Source organism: Carcharodon carcharias, chromosome 6 (genome assembly GCF_017639515.1).
Source record: "Carcharodon carcharias isolate sCarCar2 chromosome 6, sCarCar2.pri, whole genome shotgun sequence".
NCBI classification, from domain to species: domain Eukaryota; kingdom Metazoa; phylum Chordata; class Chondrichthyes; order Lamniformes; family Lamnidae; genus Carcharodon; species Carcharodon carcharias.
The window spans coordinates 124664574-124687764 of NC_054472.1; positions in this window are offsets into that span (position 1 = coordinate 124664574).

A 23191-nucleotide genomic window follows, 5' to 3' on the forward strand; every position below is an offset into this window, starting at 1 on the left:
AGAGTTACATCTTCTTAACTGCCCCTCTTCTGCCACTATGTTTATGGCTGGATGACCCTGGAAAGGGAGCACACGGTGTCTGCCAGCACTGTCAAGGCCTTCCGTGCTCGGTGGGCACTGTGGGGACTGGGGTGTTTTATGACCCCCTTAGTCACATTTTGGTTTAATGCTCGGAAGTTGCCTTTAAAATTTGTCTTGTTTTTGCAGTTTCCCTTTAAGGGGCTGCTTTATAATTTGTCCCTGATTTTGTTAGTTTAGTTTATTTGGTTGACTCAAAAGAGTTACATCTTCCTCTCTTTCCTAACCCTGCAGTGATGTTTTGGTGCTCCCTGGACATCCACAGTGGAGGTGGAGGCAGCCTGCTGACTGCTAAGCCCTGTCTGTGATGACCTTGACTGGCATCCTCTGGAGGGCCCCGGCCTGCTTTCGGGGTCCTGCTGTGTGGCAGCGGCACTTTCCTCGAGCTGTGGATTTGAGTTGCTGGGGTCACCAGAAGAGGGGATTCAGATAGGCCAAACACTCCTGAAACCACTTGGGTGGATAGCCCTAGGGTGTGCACCTGCAGCCTTTTTGTCTTTGAGGGTCATATCTTCTCTGCAGCAGTCATGGACTGGAAGTTCAGAGGTGTGCGCCCGACTGCTCTTTAAATATGGCACCCAGCGCAACGAAGCGGTGAGGTAATGGCATGGCAGGCGAATGATAGCCTGCCTGCCATAGAAACGTGTTTCCTGGGAATGCATGATTAATGAGGCAGGATTGGGATGATACGACGTGAAAAAACATCGTTTACCCGCCTGCTACCGCACTTAATGCAAATCTTGGATGATTCCACCAAATGTTGAGATGAACAAACTCCTGCAACTTGTGATGGTAGAAAAGGAACAGAATCTTTCCCTTTCTCTTTCATTCCATTATGGGCTCATTTAATTTCTTTTCTCAATGCCAATTTACAATTTCTGATCATTATTACAGTCAATTGCAACTAAGATATGAGGCAGAATTTAATGTAGGTGACGGATATCTTGCCCGCTGGCTGGAGAGCGGGTGAGAACCCTATGTTGACTCTTTTTGGGAAGGCCTGCCATTTCAAATGTCAATTAAGCGCTTCACTGGGCAGCAGTGTGCCTTCCCTAGGATTACGAGCTCTGCCGGCGGACGTCCCACTCAGTGAGAGCTGCCGGCCAGTCAGAGGCTGGCAGCTGTGTGTTGCTTAGCAGTGCTACCAGGGAGACAGTAGTATCTGCTGGTATTGGGCACACCAGAGGCCCAGGATTGCCAAGGGACCCAGGCTACAGATAAGTGATGGGGAAGAGGGATCATTATGTGCGGGTCAGCAGAAAGGGCTCTCAGGGAGCCACAGTGCCTTAGAACGAGGCACCCCACCCCTACAAATCTGCAAGAATCCCTGACAGGGTTTGTTTCTCACAAGGTAAGCCCCCTACCACCCAACACCCAGCCACTGATGGGTCAATTCCACTGGGGGTGGATGAGACCCTTAAGTGGAAATTAATTGCTCACTTAAGGGTCTCAATTGGCAGTTGGTCAAGAAGGCCACCCATAAGCCTTCCTGCCTTGCACTTATCACTATCCTTTTTGATTAAATTCGCCCCTGCCACAAAACTCGCCATGCGGGATGGCATTAAATTCTGCGCATGTTGGTTACCTTTAAGTCCTTTTGAAATTGTCCAGTGTAAGCAATCTGTGAAGTCTCCCTGGGCCATGAAGTAACTCTGGGACCACCTATTTGAAGTGGAGTGTGTTCTCTACGTGACACCCTGATCCACTCCACAATCACCCCTAATACCCCCATTATCTTCCCACAATACCTCCAATACAAGTGCAGGAGATGCAACAGCTACTTTTACCACCTATCTTCACTGTCCAAGTCCCAAAACACTCCTTCCAGTTGAAACAGCAATTGACATGTATTTCTTTCAATTTTTTTTATACTGTATCCGCTGTTCACAAAGCGGTCTGCTCTACACTGGAACGACCAAATGCAGATTGAGTGACCACATTGCAGAACATCACCTTTCAGTTTCAAGCATGACCCCAGGCTTTTGCTCACTTGTTATGTTACTTCTCCACCTTGCTCTCAGGATGACCTCTCCATCCTTGGCTTCCTGCAGAGTTTCAGTGAAGTTTAACATCAGCTTGAGGAACAGCACCCTACCTTTCAATTAGGCACTCAACATCCTTCTGGACTCTGCACTGAATTTAATAATTTTAGAACATAATCTCTGCCCCATTTTGATTCCTTTTTCTTTTCATTTTTCATTCTTAATCTTGCTTTTGCCTTGTTTTTGCTTTTGGATGGCAGCTATTCATCTTTCTACCATTTACACCTCCTCTAGATGCATTTTTTGTTTCTTTATTTGTCCCATGCCTTGGCCTGGCGCACAACTTTTTTGTTATTTACTTTCTCTTATCATCTACCCATTACAGAACCTCTCTTTTGTTTTTCCCACCAGCCCCCACTTTCACTTGCTTAATACCTAAACATTTCTCACTTTCCCCAGTTCCGATGAAAAGTTAATGACTTGAAATGTTAACTCGTTTTTTCTCTCCACAGATGCTGCCTGGCCTGCTAAATACTTTCTGCATTTTTAAATATTTTTATTACCTAAGTATTCCCCTTACTAGCTAACATAAGAACAGCAGAAAGAGCAATTAACAAAAGACAATTTGCATTTGTCAATTTTGGCCCACTAAAACATCTTATAAAAAGACAGAAGGACAGTTTTTAATGAATTGATTCAGGCGTTGGCACAGAGCTTTGCACAGGGAGTCATTTGAAGAATTTGGATGTGAGGGTCAGTGCACTTGCATGATTTTCAGTCAATTTAATATGTACAATGTACCCATTAATGTTCATCTTTTTATGATTAAAATAGGACAGACGTTATTTCTGACACAGTGTGATATGACCCCTATCTCAAGAAGAGCAAAGTTACAAGAAGGCATATGGACACACCAGATGAATCATGGAACAGGCATTCTGGGTGCTCAAGGCAATATTTCAAATGTTTTTAGTGCTCAATGGCCCATATAGCATGGTTCAGAAGAGATTTCCAAAATTATGGTAATGTGCTGCACACTGTACGTTATAATGAAAAGATGCTTTGGCACGGAACTTAACAACTTAAATGAACAGGGGTAGAGTGAGCTGAAGTGGTCTTGTGAACTTGGAAACTTTGGCAGTGACCAGACAAACCTGGATCTCGACCAGGAATGCACTGTGCTGTAGTCCCGGGCTATGGGTAAATGATTTGGGAAGTATTTCCTGTCATTGGTTTGAAGACACAAGACCAAAATGAAGATCTTTTTCTGTGTTACTGCATATACTGCATTAATGAAGACCTAGAGTTGTTGAGAACAGAAAGCTGCAATGCCACCCTCGTGGTTATTTGGAATTAAATGCTCAGTTGCATCCTGCAAAAACAACATATTGCGGATGCTGGAAATCTGAAAGGAAAAAGAAATACTTGCATTCATATAGCGCCTTCGTAACCACCAGACATGCCAAAGTGCTTTACAGCTAAAGTGCAACCATTGCTGTAATGCAGGAAATGCAGCAGCTAATTAGGTAACATCAAATTCTCACTAACAACAGCGTGATAATGACCATACATTAGGAGATCTTGTGGCTCTGTAGGCTGAGCCATTGCTTTTGAGGCGGAAAGCCTGAGTTGAACTTCTACTCCAGTGCCTGAATTTTGTGCTTGTCAGGCATGCGTGATTGGCGAGCCCTGGAGCAGACGGGAAATGGGCCCCCGACCTTGATTTCACACTGGCTGGCCAATTAATGGACAGCCAGCGTGAAGCACGCACAGAAGCTCAGCACTGCCGTTGTGGGGGGGGCGGGGAATGGGAGCCAATATCACTGCAGGTGCTGGTGAGCACCTCCCCTGAGCTCCCTGAAGGCAGACGGCTGCCTCAGGGAGCTGCAAGCCTCCAAATAATAAAAGAAAGCACAAAAATGCTGCAAAGAATGTCCATGCAGAACAAACAAGCACATGAAATTATACCTCATAAAAATGCTGTCCTCAGGTATTTCTTTTTATTTTATATCCTAACGGAGATTTCATCCAGCCCTTGGATGGGGTTTCATCAAAAATGTAAAGGCCGCCTGGCTGATTAGCCCATCTGTCAACCGTAAGGTTGGACGGGCCACGAAAAATTGCTTACAATTGCACCGTTAACAAGCTTAATTGTTGGCGGGTAACCTTCTGACTTCTGTGTGCGGCCACCACGTGAAATATCATGCAAGTGTGAGTTGACATCAGAACACTTGCCCGACATTATTTCACGCGATTTTGCACCCGTTCGGGTCAGGTGTGCACCTGCCTGGAAACATAAAGTTCTGCCCCAGAAATTGTTGGCAACAGAAGGAACATTTGTGCACAGTCCAATAGATTGGTAATGAGTCTGCTACTCCTTCCAATGCTTCTCCATTATCCCCTGAAGGGGAAAAGAGTGTGTGTGATGTTGATGGAGGAATCCATATTGGCCAGGAAACCAAGGACAATACCACTGCTCTTCTTCAAAATGGTGCCATGGTAACACCCACCTGAGAAAGCAGGGTAGATAGATGCCAAATCCAACACTTTCCCGCCAACACCTGAGCTCACCCACATAAATCAGCAGCCTGTCTGCCATATTTAAATTGACCCTGATAATGTGCTGCCCATGCAATAATATAGTTGGCATGGGCAATTGGGCAGGAAAGGGGTGATACTATTTTTGGGGCTGCCCTTTGCACATCAGAGGGCAGGCCCCCAAGATAGTATCCCCCTTTCTGCCTGCTCGCCAAAGCCTACCACACCCACCTCCCTGCCCCTTTTCTAAACTGACAGAACCCTCTCTGCCCAATACCCCGGACTTACCTCACTGTGAATCCATTGGGCCTTCCTTGGGACTGGTTGCTGTCCCAGCAGCGCCCACTAATGTGCTCTTGGCACTGCTGGGACTGCTGGAGCTGCCGGCCAGTTGGATTGGCTGGCAGCGCCCGAGGGCGGGACTTCCTCCCCAGTGAGGGGTGGAAGTCCCACTGGCAGGCAATTTAGTTGCCCACAGCGCATTATGGCTGCAGGGAGGGCTGGCGTGAAGCCAGCCGCTGTAATATGCAGCCTAATGGCCTCAGCTTACAAGGGAAAGTTGAAGGAAAATACTGTTCATTCAGTATATCTGTGCTCTGTGGGGAACCTTTTCCAGTCTGCAGCCATTTAGTGTCATCACTCTGTTGAATAAGTGACAGAACCAGTTGCACTAATTGAGAGTTATCTTGACAATTTAAAACTGCAGCATTGCCCTTTGATATCATGGGTGGCACGTTATAGTTTACTAACTATGCTTCCAAGAAATTGGTGTCTTGAGAAGACAACTTGTATTTATATTGCATATTTAACCCCAAAAAATGTCCAAAGTTCTTCATGAAGAGGGGATAAATACAGATCAGGTGAATAAAAGAATGAACACACAACCTGGGATACCTGCATAGGCACCAGAGGTAGCTGGTGGTGTAGCACACCCAAGTAAAATTGCACTAGATCCCCTTAATGCTGGCTGCAATTCGCTATGGCAATGAATTTTGTGCCCATTTATTTTGTGAATAGACATTCAGGTTGGTTGTACAGGACAATGATGTACTTCTTTGCTCCCTGACATGTATGGACCTTCCACAGCCATTATTGTTCCATTGTTGTGCTACTGAGGACACTCTGACAAAATGAATGGAATGATTTCCACAATTAAGGGAACCTTAAGTTACAGAAACAATATTACTAGGCCCATGGATGATGCATGGCCAAGATAATGACACTTGATGTCCCTTCCACTGCTACTAATTGTGTGGTGACTCATTGGCCTAGATTTTTGCCATGATGTTGTGCCTCTCTGTCGTGGCAAAAATGATGAAAGAAGCCTGAATCTGGAAGTCCCATCCCCGAACAAGGCACTACCATTTTCACGGGGACGAGAATTGGCCCGGGTTGGGATTCGGACATATGCATTTCGTGGAGGTAGCTGTCCATAGGAATCAGCAGCTGCCTCCACTCGTGCGATTTTGATGTGAGGTGTCTGAAACCTGATGTGTGCAGATTAGACCTGGTAGAAGTAACTTTGAACTTTTCGGATTTGTTTGGGTACACTTTTGGAGAGATAAGGTACTCCTTTGGATTTGGTCCGGGACCACCTTTGGGAGAGGTAAGGTGCCCTTTGGGATTTCTAAAATTAGGCATGAATGTGTGTTAAAATGCATAGGGTGGAATTTTCTGAGCCTGCAGGCAGCGGGTGTGATAGGTGTCATGTGCGGAAAATGTGGCGTGACCTGCCTTCACGACGGCATTAAGTGAAGTGCTGCCCTGGCGCTGCGTCCTCTGCCCATGCAAGCAATGTGGAGGCACCAAAGGGCCACCAAGCAATCCATACTTTACCCCTACACCCCCTACCCCCTCTGGCACAGACTTCGAGTCCGCCACCACTTTATTGAACCATGGAGCAGTTGGACTGCACATGTGGTGCAATCTCCTCGACAATGCTGGCCATGTAGCAGTCACTGCTGGAGGCGCTCACAGCCCCTTACAATCTCAGCATCCTGGTTTGGACCATTGCCCCCCATGTCGCAGGTTTACAGGGCATCTGTGCAGCGCACTCATCTCTGGCCGTCCACGAAGTGACCAGCACTCTCCAGGAAGCATTAAGTGGCAGTAACACAGGGCCAGGAAAGGTGCTAAGTATAGCCATGGTAACCACATCTTTCTGTCTCTTTCATGCTGCAGGAGGATCACGTCAGGATCATGGATCCCGGTGACCTAGCTGTATGCCTGATGGCCTACAGAGAGCAGAGAAAACAGAGGAGAGAGCGACTGAGGCACCTGGCCGTGCAAAGGTAGGAGCAGCAACCTCAGGAAGAAGGGGCACCAGGGACAGCGAACAATGGCTGGTCGGTGCATGGCTACACCCAAGGTCTATAAATGCCGCCTGCTATTCCTAAAGATACTTGAGAACCGGTGTTACCAATGACTGCGCAAGTCTAGGGAACTGGTGGCTCACATCTACCACTTACTGCAGGACTTGGTGCCAAGGGGACATGGAGGGCATCCACTGCCAGTGGCTGTGAGAGTGACCGCGGCACTCAATTTCTATGCCAATAGTCCCTTTCAGGGCTCCAGAGGTGACTTCTGTGGGATTTCACAATCTGCCACCCACAAATGCATCCATGAAGTCATGGATGCCATCTTCACCACGGCAGACAACATTGTGCATTTCGTCTAAGACCGAGACAGCCAGGATGTAAGGGCCATTGGATTCGCCCTGATCTCAGGATTCCCACAGGTTCAGGGTGCGATTGACAGCACTCATATGGTGCTCAGGTCTCCGTCGCTACAATTGGTGGACTTCATCAATCACAAGGGCTTCTGCTCACTGAATGTGCAGCTGGTGTGCAACCACCAGAAACACATCCTGCAGATATGTGCACGGTTTCCAGGGAATGTGCACAACACCTACATCCAGAGTCGCTCGCAGATCCCTGCAGTCTCCCAGGGTCCACAGAGGCTGGTTCCACTGGGACAAGGGCTACCCGCTGAGACCATGGCTGATGACACCTGTGTGGCGGCCTCAGGCTGAAGCAGAGCGATGCTATAATGAGGCTCATGCAGCAGCTTGCAGCTTGGTGGAGCAAGCCATTGGGATGCTGAAGATATGGTTTTGCTGCCTGGACCGGTCTGGTGGATCCCTGCAATAGAGTCCACTGTGCCCTTTACAATCTGGCGCTGCAACGAGGAGCTAACTGAGGAGGAGATGGAGGAGCTACACATCTCCTCCATTGAGGAGAACGCCAATGGGGATGAGGGTGAAGGGGTCCTTGGTGGTGACGATGACGGAGTTGAGGCTCTCACACTGTCCAGATGAGGCAGGCGCACTCGGGAGGCCCTCATAGCTGCCAGATTTGTGGCGGATGATGACGACATGCAATGAGGTGTCTCCATAGATCCTCACATCGCAATTGTGAATGTTTGACTCCAGTCTGTCTTATGGCAGTGCCAATACCCTCTATGAGAATGCTCCTGTCATGGGGATGCAGTGGAGGCCCTAATAGTCGCTCACTCGCAGGAGGATGATGACAATATGCAGTGAGGACACTCCATTGATCTTCAAATAGCCTCTGAGAATGTCTGACTCCTGTCTGGCCGAGGGCAGCTCGCTTGCGCTCCATGATCAGTGCCATCTTAGGGACGCATTTATGAAAATTTAGATGCATCAGATGCTGTGTCCGTCTTCAGCACCTGCTGATCCTCCTCCCTATGGGTGCCTGAGGGCCCCTGGCTGACTCTGTGAACAGAATGGGTAGCTGGAATGAGATCAGGCTGCCCAGCACCCTTCTCATGTACACACTGTTGGAGGCCAGCTATGGCATCAGTGATGGAGTTAAGCCCACACAGCGGTGTAAGTCCTGGAGCATGGTCTCCATGGTGTCCACCATCCTGTCAGTGTTGACCTTGGTGCATTGCAATGCTGGCTCTATCACCTCAGCCTGAAGACAGATGGACTCCTCCATCATGCCTTGCAATCTGAGGAGTAGAGCGGCCATCCCTTCCTGATGCCCCCGAGCTTGCCTTTGCAGCTCCAGCCAACTGTGACATGACCAAGTCCAGAGGCTTGTCATCTTACTCAGAATCAACAACATTCTGGCCTCCAGCAGTCCTCTGAGTGCTGGGGACCTGGGAAGTCCCTCTCCCGCCTGCTGTGGATCAGAAAGTGCAATGTCTCACCAGATTGTGATCCTGAGGCTGCTCTAAAGCTAGGTCCCACTGAGGTGGGTGATTCTGCGCTGGTGGAGGGTGTGGGTGAGCGCTGTGATGGGACTTCAGGGAGGGTGCCTTCAGATTTCTCTTCAGGTGTTTCTTTGGAGCTTGATTGGAGGCCCTGGGTCATGGACTCTGTCGGCTGTTTGGCAGATGTGCCTGTGAAAGTAAGAGGAGATAATTAATGCATGGCAGTGGCCTGTGAAAGAGGACACATCACTCACGGCAAGCTTACTTGGTAGATGTTGCATTGCTGGATCCTTACTTGGTAGAGCGGTGCCGACCTCACTGTCAGCACAGGACCAGTCCTAGTCATCACCGGCCAGCTGGACGGCTCTGTTTTCGAATTCTGTCAGAACTTTGACCTCTGGCACCCCTCCACCTGTCTGCAACCTTTCCCTCCTGTTGTGAGCCAGTTTATTCTGCATGGGCAGAGACGGAGAGAATGTATCAGGACCCCTGCTGGGCTAGATGATAAATATGCCTGGCTGTGTGGGTGGTGAGTGGTCCCATGGAGGGGATGAGGGCAATAACGGTGTGTGTGAGAGTGTGAATGGTGATGTCCCTTGCACTGGCAGTGAGTGAGGGCCCTGTGGATGTGTGATGGGTTTGTGAGTGTGAGTTGAGAGTGGTGAAAAGAGTGACTTAACCCGATGGAATGGAGGAGATCACTCATCCTTATGCGGCACTGGCTGGCTGTCCTCCTCTGCAGGGTGTTTGCACTGACCACCGCTGCCACTGCCTCCCAAGCCAGGTTGGTGACTTTGCTGCCCATCCTGCAGCCAGAGCTGGGGCAGAGCACATCTCTGCAGGCCTCCACTGCATTCATCAGTCACTCGAGGGACCCGTCATTGAAGTAGGGGGCTGCAGTCTTTTTGCCTTTGCAGGCAATGTCTCCTGGACAGCAGTGGTGAGCTGGTGGCGATGAGCGCTTTGCTGGTGGCTGCCTTTTAAATATGGCGGCCATCTTGATACAACAGCCGGGTGCTCTAATTTGGCTGCCCGCCATGGAAATGGTGCGTTTTGCGGGAGTGAATAATGAAGCGAGCTCGGGACGATACGGTATGAAAAGCCGCCATTTTTGTTGATGGGTAGAACTCCATTTCGCCTATTTGCTACTGCACTTAGAGCAATTCTGGGAAAATTCTGCCCATAAACTTGTTGGAAGTGTGAAGCTCATTAGAATTGTCAAAAACAACTTTGCAAAGTGTCAAAACAAGCTCAGTTTTTAAATTAGATTTCAACACAGTGTCGGAGCAATGACGCAGGCCTTCCTCTCAGCTTGCCTCCCCACCTGACATCCTCTGTGCTTGTTCTTGGTTTGTCTGTCCTGACCCCCAGGGAACCCTGCCACCCTGGAACAAAAATCTGACGTTCAGTCAGACTTATTTAGAAGTTGTGTTTGCAGAGCTGGGAATTCTCCTGATTCTGTGTACCCAGGACACGGACAAAAGTCCTGGCCATAGTTAGCAGGTTATAATGTAAAGGATTAATGCCTCATTGCCTGGGACTACACTCGGATGCTTAATTCCTAATCCTTTATAATCTGTAACAATTTAAAGTATTACAAACCAGAAATGTGATTACACTGCTGGCATAATATGGGCTTAAAACAGGTGCCAGAGTGTTCAATATCTGCAGAATGCAGCTTCTATGCTAAAAGTGCACCACCCGCCATATTGGCAAAGGCATCTATATATTACCCAGAGCCCTTTTCTGAAATAGGCATTTTGCCTCTTAGTTGCATACGCAGATAGAAGGCCTAACACGTGTTTAATATCTCCTTTATTAAATTGGCTTGCCTGCAGGACGCCCGTGCCAGGTTAGTTGCAGCCTGGCCAGTAGTTCTTAAAGGGACCGCTGAAGGCTGCAACCAACAACATAGTTTTGTAAAAAAAATCTATCTTCATGTGGCATTAGGGTGTCCAGGAATGATGGCCACCGCTTTCCCCCCTACTCCCCATGATTCCTCTCCCGATTGCCACCTCGACCCACCTGCTGGTTTTCTCCTGTCCAATTTCTCACTTCTGACAGTTACTCCATCGCTTCTTATTCTGGAAATATCTAACCTTCCAGAGGGACTGAGGCCCCAAATTCAATATAGAGGCAATGTAAAAAAAATGATACAAACCTAAAAGAATTGTAGGGGCGGAGAGATTTATGTGCATACAGAGTTGAAGGTGACATGACTTGTTGATCAAGTAGTTAATAAGGCATACACTTCCTGAACTTTATAAATAGAGGCACAGAGGACAAAAGCTAGGAGGTTGTGACGAACATTTACTGGTCCTCAGTTGGAATATTGTATCAATTTTCAGCAACTTTAGGAAGGATATGAAGGTTTTAGGCAGGGTACAGAAAAGAGTTACAAGAATGATTGCCGAATGAGGGACTTCAGTTGAGTTGGAGAAACTGGGGCTCCGCTCCTTGGAGAAGAGAGGGTTGTGAGGATATTTGATAGAGGAGTTCAAAATCATGAGGCATATGGACAAAGGGGACAGGGAGAAACCTTTCCCACTGGCAAAGGGTCAAAAATCAAAGGTCACTGATTTCAAATGAATGGCAGAAGAAACAATGGCTACAAGAGGAAAAACATTTTCACACAGTGTGTGGTTAGGATCTGGAATGCAATGCCTGAGAGCATGGTGGAAGCAGATTCAATCATGGCTTTCAAAAAGGATTTGTATAATTATCTGAAGTGAAAAAGTTTGCAAGGCTTTGGAGAAGGGGCAGAGGACTGGGGCTGGAAGAGTTGCTCTTGCATGGACATGAGGGATTGAATGCCCCCCCCCCCTTCTGTGTACCCATTCTATGAATCCACAAAATATTCTTCATTGGTAAGCCACAAGGGTGGAGTGGGTGTGGCAGTGGGGGGGCGGGGGGTGGGCGGTGGGGGGCAGGGTGGTGGATTGGGGGATGTGGGTAACCTCCAACATGTGTCAATATCAATTGCATGTCTGATATAAACGATGCCCAAGATCCAATTTCGGGTGTGCGTTGGCCCCACCTGTAACACCTCTCTGATCATTCCCTGAAGACAGTACACGTTGGCCTGCTATCATGAACCAGTTCTAAACCTTTTGTAAGGTTAACATTTACAATTTGTCCCAGGCTCAAGAACGAAGGTTGGGAACAATGAAATTATTGAAGAATTGAATTTATTATTTTGTATGATACATCATCCAATTTAAATGTAATTTTACTCTACTACTTTAAAACAGGAGGCTTCTTGATAATTAATGGCACAGTATCAAGATTACATTTCAAACTGCAAGTGGGGGTAGGGGGTGGTGGATTTTCAGGTTCCCTGCCAGGTGGCACACTGAAAATAGTGAGGAAGAACTTACCAGCCTTTTCCCGCAGTTGCTGTGCCCATCATTTCAGGACTGGAATGAGAAAATGTGTAAGTTACCTGAAGCACTGGTTAAACCCCATTTATAGTGCTGTGTTCCAGCACCACAGGAAAGGTATATTACACATTTTTAGCTAAAAGATACCGGGGCTAAAAGGGTTGAATTATAAGAACAGATTGCATAGACCTGGCTTGTATTCTATCGCGTATTGAAGTTTAAGAGGTAATATCCTTGAGGTGTTTCAGGTGATTTAAAGGGTTTGACTGGGTTGATAGACAGAAATTATTTCCTCAGATAAGGAATTCCTGGAGAAGGGGATATATTGTTGGGGGTAATCTCAGGAAGCACTTTTTCAAATCTTAGTGGAAATCTGGGACACTTTCTGTGAAGAAGCTGGTGAGGCTAGGTCAGTTGAAAATGTCAAAACAAGGTTGGTAGACTTTTGTTAGCTAAGGGTATTAAGGGATATGGAATCAAGGGGGTAGATGGAGTTAAGATGCAGATCAGCCATGATCTAACTGAATGGTGGAACAAACTAGAAGGAATTTTGCTCCCCCTATACAGCTATTTACTTTGAAATGACAACATCCTTTATATTTTCTTTGCAGTCTTTAAGCGCCTGGATCAATGTGTATTGGGATTTTATTTTAATTTTAATGGCCTGACTTTACCAACTAAGTTATGGTCAGGTTACAACATAAGCAGCCTGCTGTGTATGCAAAGCTCAGTGGTCTCACTACTATGGAATAAATTTAATGGATAGAAAATCATAGAAGATGGGAATCCAAATTTTCCATTCTGGGGAGTGCTAAGGTTGAAAATTTATCTCATGCTCTGCATGAGGAAATTAATTGTTCAAGGAAAATTGTGTTTGACAAACTTGGATTTTATTTTCCAAAATTCTACTATTAGCTAGAAAAGGGAATGCAGTAGATATGTTGCACATCAAGCTTGAGAAAGCTTTAATAAGGTCTTAATCATGTATTTAAAACATTGTAATATGATCAGACAGAGTCAACATGGCTCTACAAGAGGGAAATCACATTTGACAAATTTATTTGCATTTTGTGAGGATGTAACTAGTAGGGTAAATAAAGGGAAGGCAGTAGGTATAGTAAACTTTGAATTTCCAAAAGGCATTCAATAAGATGCCACACAAGATGTTATTATGTGAGATTAGGGCTCATAGAGTTGAGGGTGATATATTAGCATGTATGAAGTGTTAGTTAACAGACAGGAAGCAGAGAGTCGGGATGAATGATATATTTTCAAGTTGACAGGCTATAACTAGTGGAGTGCCACAAGGACCAGTGCTGAGGCCTCAGCTATTTACAATCTATACTAATGATTTAGTCAAAGAGACCAAGAGTAATAGGTCCACGTTTGTGGCTGATACAAAGCTAAGTGAGAATGTAAGCTGTGAGGAGGTCACAAAGGGACTGCAAAGAGATTATAGATAAATTATTGAGTGGCAGGTATAGTATAATGTGGTGACTTGTTTTGAATTCTTCTGGCAAAGAACCACACAGACATAATGGGGCAAATGACTTCCCGTGTGCTGTAAACCTCTTTGGTTCCATCATTCTTCGTCCAGCCATCATCTTCTTAGTTTAAGATTTCAAATATCCCAGGAACAAAGCATATTTTTCCCTTCAAGCATTTGGTCCCTGCATAAACATCTCCCCTCCCCATCCTCCACCCCCAATGAGGTCCTTTGTATTAGGAGAGTAAATAGAAAGGGCATATGAGGAAAATATGCACTGACACATCCCTTGCTCACTGACGTATTCAAGTGGAAAACTGCATTTATAAGCCTGGGATAGAAAATCCAACACAATATAAATGTGCAGCTTCAATATTTCACAATGATGTGTGAAAGTGTATTGCTTTCATTCAAATGTTCGCTCCAAGCTTGAAATTATGCCCAGACTTTTTAAACAAATCTACAATGCTATTTACCTGTCACGGAGGGCATCATATGAAAATTAGAGTGAACAAAATACAAAGCAGACAATCTGATTTTCGATTAAGACAGATTTGTCTATTTAACAGTAACTGCATGGTTCTATATAAATCACCTAACTTCACACTGGTTCTGTATGGATCACTTCACTCAATTTTTTTTTGCTCGGTAAGCTATTTTCACACTCTATATGTTGACCTTCTGAATAATTTGTAGCTTCCAAATTATGCACATTTTCTAAAAATCAATTTGTCAGAATGATTTTGTGCATATTTCATAGAATCATAGAAATTTACAGCACAGAAGTAGGCCATTTGGACCATTGCATCTGTGCCAGCAGGCTAACTGAATATTATAAAAATACCAACAGGCCTCCCACAGTGCTGCTGACCCACCACAAGACAGATACACAGATAGGGTAGCAGAACTTTCGGGTGGTGGGTGTGATTTCTAAATAGAAAACAGAGAAATTTGGTGAACTGGGAGGTGGCATGGGAATGGATAGTATGTGAGGTCTTGAATTGAAGAAAGGATGAAAAAGAGCTGGTTTCCAACTATCTTCCAAGTAGGAAGTGCAGAATTTAGGAGCTGAGATGGGAAGAGGTGCTGATGGGGAGTGGGCCAAGAGCACAGGTGTTTTTTGGTTGAACCTAGGAGTGCAAGAGTTCCTGAGACCCAGACAAGGAATGTAAATTACTTGTCCAACATATATTCCCAAACATTGGGAAGATGAAACCCATTGTCTTTGGTTCCAGCTACAAACTCAGTTTCCTAGCCAATGACTCCATCCCTATTTTTTGGCAACCATCTGAGACTGAGCCAGACTGTTCGCAGCCTTGGTGTCGTATTTGACCCTGTGATGAGCTACTGACCACATATCAGCGTCATCAGTAAAATCATCCATTTCCACCTCTGGAATACTCCAGCCCTGCCTCAGCTCATCTGCTGCTGAAACTCTTACCCATGACTTTTTTGCCTCTAGATTTCACTATTCCAACACACTCATGTCCAGCTTCCCGTATTCTACTCTCTAAACTTGAGGTGATTCAAAACTCTTCTGCACTCTTCATACTTGCCCAAGTCCCATTCACCCATCATCCCTGTGTCCAATGACATGCATTAACCTCCAGTCAAACAATACCTCAATTTTAAAACTCACCTTTATTTTCAAATCCATGGCTTTTCCCTTTCCTATCCCTGTAATCTTCTCTAGCCTCTGAGATATCTGCACTCCTCAGCTAATATTGGTTAAGGTGGAGTGCAGGCATATAGTCACATAGACAAACATACACACACAACCTCTCCACTTTTTTTAAAGAATGCAATTGTAAATTTTACCTCAGTGAAACTTTAGAAATTTGTCCTCTTGTTTCACCAGATTATTTTGAATAAAAGCTATTGAGAAAAAAAGTGCTCAGAGATAAATCTCATCAGCATACTCCAGGAAACTAAGTACACTGCATTTGTTAAGGCTCTGCAATCCAAATTCAATTTAAAGTCACAGATTTAAGCAAAAGTATCATGGTAGAAATTGGCCCTTATTGCGCCCATTTTCTGTGTGAAAAATATGGTGCAAAAGCACCAATTTTAGAACGCAGTTGTTCCATGCGATAGGTAAAATAGCGGCTGCCCTACAGCCTTTATTTAAATATGATGACATCAGAGGTCATATGACTATGTCATAGTACAGTGCACAAAGTTGTGTCCAAACAACAATGGCTGGAATCATCCACTTTTATTGGCGGTGGGCGTCTTGGTGGGCATGAGTGGACAATATAATGATAAGGCCAAAAATTGGTTTTATGGTGTCATGAAACCAGTTTGCGATCGTTTGTTCCACCCTTCAATGGCGGGCCGCGTTTCCTGCTGTCCAATATCGGGAGCTTAATTTTTATGCATTTGAATCTCAACATTGTAGCAGCATGCTGGAATCAACCCTCCCATGTCAAATGTACCTCCCACGTTGGTGTGACTTGAGAACGGCGGGAGTTACGGCTGCCTTTACAAAGCAGCGCCTGGTGAGCTGACCTTCGAGGGGAATTTGGAGGTGAGTGCACACAACCTTGCACAATGCTCACAAGGATCATCTGTGGGAAGTCAAGGAAGAGGTGCTGTGTATTTGGGGGGTGGGGCACAGGCAATTTTTTCCCGACTGGCTTTCAGTATGGTGTCGGGCAAGGGGTCCAGTGCAGGTAGAGGTGTGTGTGTGGGGTGGGGGGGGGGGGCGTTGGTGGCTAGGCAGCACACACAGACTGGAGGAAGTACACAAGCACATGCTGGGGCAGCATGGGTGGTGGGGGGGTGGGTGGGGGGGGGGGGTGCGCGGTGGTGGGGGGGAGACGGAAGTGGCAAGAACTTGGAAAAGCTTGTCAAAATTGAGCATTCTTCCGCAGCTGAGATCTTTCAGCAGCAGCTCCACTGACATGCTTGGAGTCAGTCCTCTGAAGCTTTTCAGTCCACTCAAGCTATGCAAAAGCATGAAAATGCCATGAAATGCTCCAGAACTTTTCACCCCTCTGGTGCAGACTGAAAATTAATGTGAGTTTAAGGGGGCAGCAGGGCAATTGGCCGACTGGGCAAATTGTATAATCCTCTTGAGAAAGGTGGCCATGCCAGTCACTGGTGGGGGGCACTCACAGCCCTTGCAGTGTCTTTATTAAGGTTTAGACCAGTATTTCTCATGGTTCAAGCTAACAGTGCAGCCTTGCAGTGCAGGTTCACAGAATGCCTGTGTCTGAGCTGAGAGCACAACATGCAGTCCAGTGGGTGAAGCTGTCGCCGATCGGTCAAGTGGAGTGGGGCAGAAGTGTTTGGGGTTTTGGGCACCAAAGAAGCACACTACATGCTGGCCATCTTAGGGTGGCCAGCACTCACAGCATGCACGAAGGGACTTTGAGAATTAACCAAGAGAAAGAGAAGTCCTTAAGATACATATGCTAACCCATGCATCTCTCTCTTTGATGCTGCAGGAGGAGAACATCAGGATCATGGAGCCTGGTGATTTAGCGGCATGCATCATAGCTTACAGAGAGCAGAGAAGAAGAAGAGAACGGTGAAGGCACCTGGCTCGGCAATGGGAGGAGCACCTACCTCAAGATGAAGATGCAGCAGGGTCCACTACACACGCAACTTAAGACCCACAGTGAGCTGTCACTTGAAGGTGTCTCATGAGACCAGGGTCTGTAGAAGGCGCTTATCATTCCTGCAGATGACAGCGAACCAGTGTCGTTGAAGGCTGTGCACGTTTAGGAACTGGTTGGTCACATATGCCACCTGCTGCAGGATCTCTCACCACGAGAACATGGAGGGTATCCACTGTCAATTACTGTGAAAGTGACAGAGATGCTCAATTTTAATGACAGTGGCTCCTTCCAGGGCTCCACAGGTAACCACAAATGCGTCCCAAAGGTCACAGGTGCCAGCTTCGCGAAGGCACACAACTTTGTGCATTTTGACTGAGGTCAGGAAAGCCAGGATGCAAGAGCACTGGGATTTGTGTGGATCCCAGCTTTTCGACAGATGCAGGGTGTAACTGATCTTACTCACATTGTGTTTAGATCTCCGTGGCAACAAGCAGTCAACTATGTCAACTGCAAGGGCTTCCACTAGCTGAATGTTCAGCTGTTGTGCGATCACCACAAACGCAGCCTACGGGTCTATGCTTGATTCCCAGGGACTCCTACATCCTTAACAGGTCTCAGATCCCTGACATCTTCCAAGGTCCAGAGAGGCTGCAGGGTTGGCTCCCCCAGGACAAGGGCTACTCACGTATCACTATCATGGCAAGGGCAGTGGATGCCCTCCATGTCCCCGTGGTGCCAAATCCTGCAGCAGGTGGCATATGTGACTAACCAATTTTCTAGAAATGTGCAGCCTTCGGTGGCACAGGTCATCTGCAGGAATGATAAGCGCATTCTATAGACCCTGGTCTAGCGAGGAGCCTTCATGCAACAGCTCACTGTGGATATTCAGCTGCGTGTGTAGGAGATCCTGCCGCACCTTCATCTTGAGGGTGGTGCACCTCCCATTACCGAGTCAGGCACCTCCACGGCTCTCTTCCCTTTCTTCTCTACTCTTTGTAAACCATGAGGCATATTGCTAAATCACCAGGCTCCGTGATCCTGATGTTCTCCCCCCGCAGGAGGAGGATGATGATGCCCATGCGGCGGCCTCAGACTGCAGCAGAGAGACAGTACATCGAGGATCATGCTGCAACCCGGACTTTGGTGGAACAGATAGGCATCTTGAAAATGAGGTTCTAGTGCCTCGACAGGTCTGGTGGAGTACTGCAATATAGTCCCCAGTCATACATGATCGTAGAGACGAACAGAACTTCTTCAAGGAAGGCATTAAATTCATGAGGACTCGAAATGTCAACTCTTTTCTTCTCCGCCGATGCTGCCAGACCTGCTGAGTTTTTCCAGGTAATTCTGTTTTTGTTTTGGATTTCCAGCATCCGCAGTTTTTTGTTTTTATACATCATCGTAGCCTGCTGTGCATTAGACAAAGTGGTGCTGCAACAGGGAGGGAACCTGGCTGAGAACGAGATGGAAGAGGTGCACGTCTCTTCCAATGAGAAGATACCGAAGAGGAGGAGGGTGATGAGGTCCTTGAAGGCGAGGATGCCGGGGATGAGGCTATCACACTGGCTAGATGAGGCAAGTGTGCTCATGAAGCTCTAAAACCGCAAGATTCGTGGAGGATGATGACGAGATGCAGTGAGGACAGTCCTGACATCCTCACCTTGCATCTGTGAGGGTTTGACTCCTGTGCAGCTGATGGCAGCACCCATACCCTCAGTGCTCAGGCTTATGTCATGGAGACACAGTGGAGGCCCTAATAGTCGCTAGATTCCAGGAGGATGATGACAACATGCAGCGAGAACACTCCCATAGGCCTTCACATCGCCTCTGTGAATGTTTGACTCCTGTCCAGCTGAGGGCAGCTCGCTTCTGTTCTGTGATCAGGGTCATATCATGGAGATGCAGCCATGAAACTTACAAAACACCTGATCCGTCGTCAGCCGTCAGCACCGGACCCCTTCAGGAACACAGTGTCACCGGGCACAGATGCTGAAGAGATGGGGGACCGGCCCCACCTCAAAGATGCTGAGAGCACACAGAGAGAATGATGGAACTCTGTGATGCCTGCCCACCACATTCTGGCAGCAATGACAACACCATCGAGGTGCAGGCATCACTAATGTGTCCAGTGAGTGTGAAGCTGGACTATCACTTTGCTCTGCAGGTTACACACTGCACAGGGAAGAGGCCCTGGACTGAGACACCTGACTTTATCTTGTGCAGGAACCAAGGTTTCACATCTGCATGTCATGAGCACTGCTCATCATTACATGGAGTCATAGAGAAAGAGACATTCTTGGGAATTTATTTACAATAGTGAACATTAAGTATAAGTGATTAACCCCTGTGCCCAGGCTGTGCAGCTACATCTTCTTAACCTTCCTAACTCTGCTACTACGTCTTGGTCCTCCCCCAAAATCAACAGTGGAGGTGAAAGCAGCCTGCCGCTTGCTCTTGTCTGTGATGACTTTTTAAAAATTCATTCATGGGATGTGGGCTTCGCTGGCTAGGCCAGCATTTATTGCCCATTCCTGGTTGTCGTTGAGAAGGTGGTGGTGAGCTGCCTTCTTGAACCGCTGCAGTGCATGTGGTGTAGGTACAAACACAGTGCTGTTAGGAAGAGAGTTCCAGGATTTTGACCCAGCGACAGTGAAGGAATGGCGATATATTTCCAAGTCAGGATGCTGAGTGACTTGGAGGGGAACTTCCAGGCGGTGGTGTTCCCATCTATCTGTTGCCCTTGTCCTTCTAGGTGGTAGTGGTCATGGGTTTGGAAGGTGCTGCTGAAGGAGCCTTGATGAATTCCTGCAGTGCATCTTGTAGATAGTACACACTGCTGCTACTGTGCGTCGGTGGTGGAGGGGGTGAATGTTTGTGGATGTGGTGCCAATCAAGTGAGCTGCTTTGTCCTGGACGGTGTCTAGCTTCTTCGGTGTTGTAAGAGCTGCACTCATCCAGGCAGGTGGGGAGTATTCCATCATACTCCTGACTTGTGCCGTGCAGGTGGTGGACAGGCTTTGGAGAGTCAGGAGGTGAGTTACTTATCGCACGATTCCTAGCCTCTGACCTGCTTTTGTAGCCACAGTGTTTATATGGCTGGCCCAGTTCAGTTTCCGGTCAACGGGCATTCTCGAGTGCTGAGACCTGGAGGCCCTGGCCTGCTTTGAGTATCCTGCTGTGGGCCAGATACGCTATCTTTGGTCTGTGGAGCTGGAGATGATGGGGTCACAGGAAGTGGGGATTTGGATCGGCGAAATCTTCCCAGAGTCACCTGGATAGATGGCCCCAGTTGACTCCTTGAGGAGAAGGGAAAACTGGAGTGAAATTGAGCTACCCCACAACCCTCTTGCGTTGACACTGTTGAAGGCCAACTATGGTGTCAGCGATGGAGTTCAGCCCACACAGCAGTTCAGGACCAATGTCCTGGACCAAGGTCTCCATGGTGGCCGCCATCCTGCCAGTGTTGACCTTGGTGCGTCGGCATGCCAGCGCTATCACCTCAGACTGAAGGTGGACGGGCTCCTCCATTGTCCCTTGCAGTCTGAGGTATGCACCAGACATCCCTTCCTGATGTTCCCATGATTGTCTCTGCAGCTTCACTAACTGATTGAGGACCGAGTTCAGAGGCTCATCATCTGACTCAGATTCAGCAGATTCCTTGGGCAGAATTTTGCCCTCGATGGGCGGGTGGGCCCGACTGGCTCGGTGGTGGGCGGGCAGCCGATCACCGCTGCCGAAATGGGTCCCGCTGCCATTTTAAGTGGGCGGGCCAATTAAGGCCCGACAGGAAGCGCTATGCATGTGCACAAAACAGCACAATCTCCCGGAGGCTACTGTCCTGGTGGAGGGTGTAGGTGATAACTGTGACAGGTCTTGAACAGTGTTGCCCTCAGGGTCTTCATCCGAGGTGCTCTCGGTGCTGGAGTCGGGGTCAAGGTTGCTTGAAGGTGATGTTGCAGATATGCCCAGGAGAGAAATTGGAGATTATTAGTGCTCGGTTGTCATGTTGCACACAGAACAGTGGACTCAGAGTAGTGTTGATAGAGGGATGGTGAGGTGCAGGACCTTCACGTGGATCCTTGCCGCCTACTTTATCATCGCCACAGGGACAGTCCATGGCCTCTCCAGCTTCCTCCAATGCACGACTCTTGAACTGAGTGAGGACCTTGATGTCTGGCTTTCCACCTCCTGCTCTGGGACCTCTCCTGGTGATTGTGCGCAATCTTGTCCTTCATAAAGACAGATGGAGAGAGTGTGAGCAAGGCACATGCTTGACCAAATGAGAAGAATGCCAGGAGTGCGTACGTGCTGAGTGGAGCCATGGGTGGGATGCAGAAGCTATCTCCAGAGATGAGGCCAGGTGGAGATGTGAGGGAGTGTGTGAGAGAGTGAGTGGTGATGTATGTTTGTATACTTGTTTGTATGTTTTCAAGAAGGAGTTAGATATAGCTCTTGGGGTGAAAGCGGTCAAAGGATATGGGGAGAAAGCGGGAGCAGGCTATTGAGTTGGATGATCAGCCATGATCATAATAAATGGCGGAGCAGGCTTGAAGAGCCGAAAGGTCTATTCCTACACCTATTTTTCTACGTTTCTATGTCCCTTGAGCTGACAGTGAGTGAGATGCCAGTGAATGTGTGATTTGTGAGAGCTGAGGGTGATGAGATGGTTGACTTACCCTGGCTGCATGGATGAGATTATTCTTTTTTTTTTGGGCTTGATAGCCAACCTCTTTTGTGCAGCATTGGCATTGACGACCTCTGCCGCCGCCTCTCAAGCCAAAGTGGTGAGACTGACGGACCTCCTATGGCCAAAGTGGAGGGGGTAGAGGACATCAAGATGGGCCTCCACGGCATTAAAGAGATACTCCAAGGGTATGTCACTGAATCAGGGGGCTGCACTGTTGTTGGCTTTTGGGGCCATTCTTCACAGGGACCTTCCTGGGCTGCCAGCATTGAGAAGTGTGTGCGTGTGTAGCAGTTTAAATATGGTGCCCAGAGTGAGGAAGCGGCAAAGTAATAGCATAGTGGACAAATCAGAGGCCAGCTGCCAGAGATCTGGCATGTTTCCCGTGATTGCATAATTTATGAGGTGGAAAGGGGATGATAGAGGGTGAAAAGCTGCCACTGCAACCAGCAGGTAAAACATCCTTTTCCATGCCCGCTACTACACTTAGTGCGAATCTGGGATGTTTCCACCCAATGTCATATGGCTCCATTACAGGCACTGCTATATGGTAAATCCAGTCTCATAGAAATTCTGTGTGGCCACCTAAAGCAGGCACCTTACATATGTAAATCAGAGGCCTAATGTCTGTTTTAGGTTCCTTGCCAAAGTTAGTTGGTAATCAGGGGAGCAGGGGCTGGGTCTGCTCCACTTTAGTTGCCTACAACCTGTGATAAATTTTCATTTTGAAATCAATCATAAATTGTTGCTATGGAGCCAGGGGGAATAAGAGTGCTTCTTCCACTCCTCTTACATTCCAAATGCTGCTGATAAGTCAAGGGAATCGACAATCTTCTCTGGAAAAGGGAAGAACAGAGAAATGAGAGCCCCACCAAAATTAACCAAATGACACCTGAAGCCTCCGGCTTCCTGGTTTGGACACTTGCTAACTCCATAGCACCAATTCTGGGCCCGAAAATGAGCCCAGACAAATTTCTATTCCCTCAAATCCACGTTCAAGATTTTGGAGCAATTGGAGCCCTCAAGTAACAGGCAATAAAGGCACTAACTAACACAAAAGAAAATTCAATAAGTAAATTTAATCATTTTATTGTCAAATATAATTTTTGGATTGTTTCATTTGTTGAAACCCTTATTTCATATTTTATGAATTTCAGTTACTGAGGAAAAAACAAATCCTGACTGAAATATTCTTCAGAAAGCATTTTGAACAGTGTATGGGAAAGTGGTGGCCAGGTTCACAGAATCACAGAGTTTTCATGGCACATAAGGAGGGCCATTTAGCCTAATGTGTCTGCACC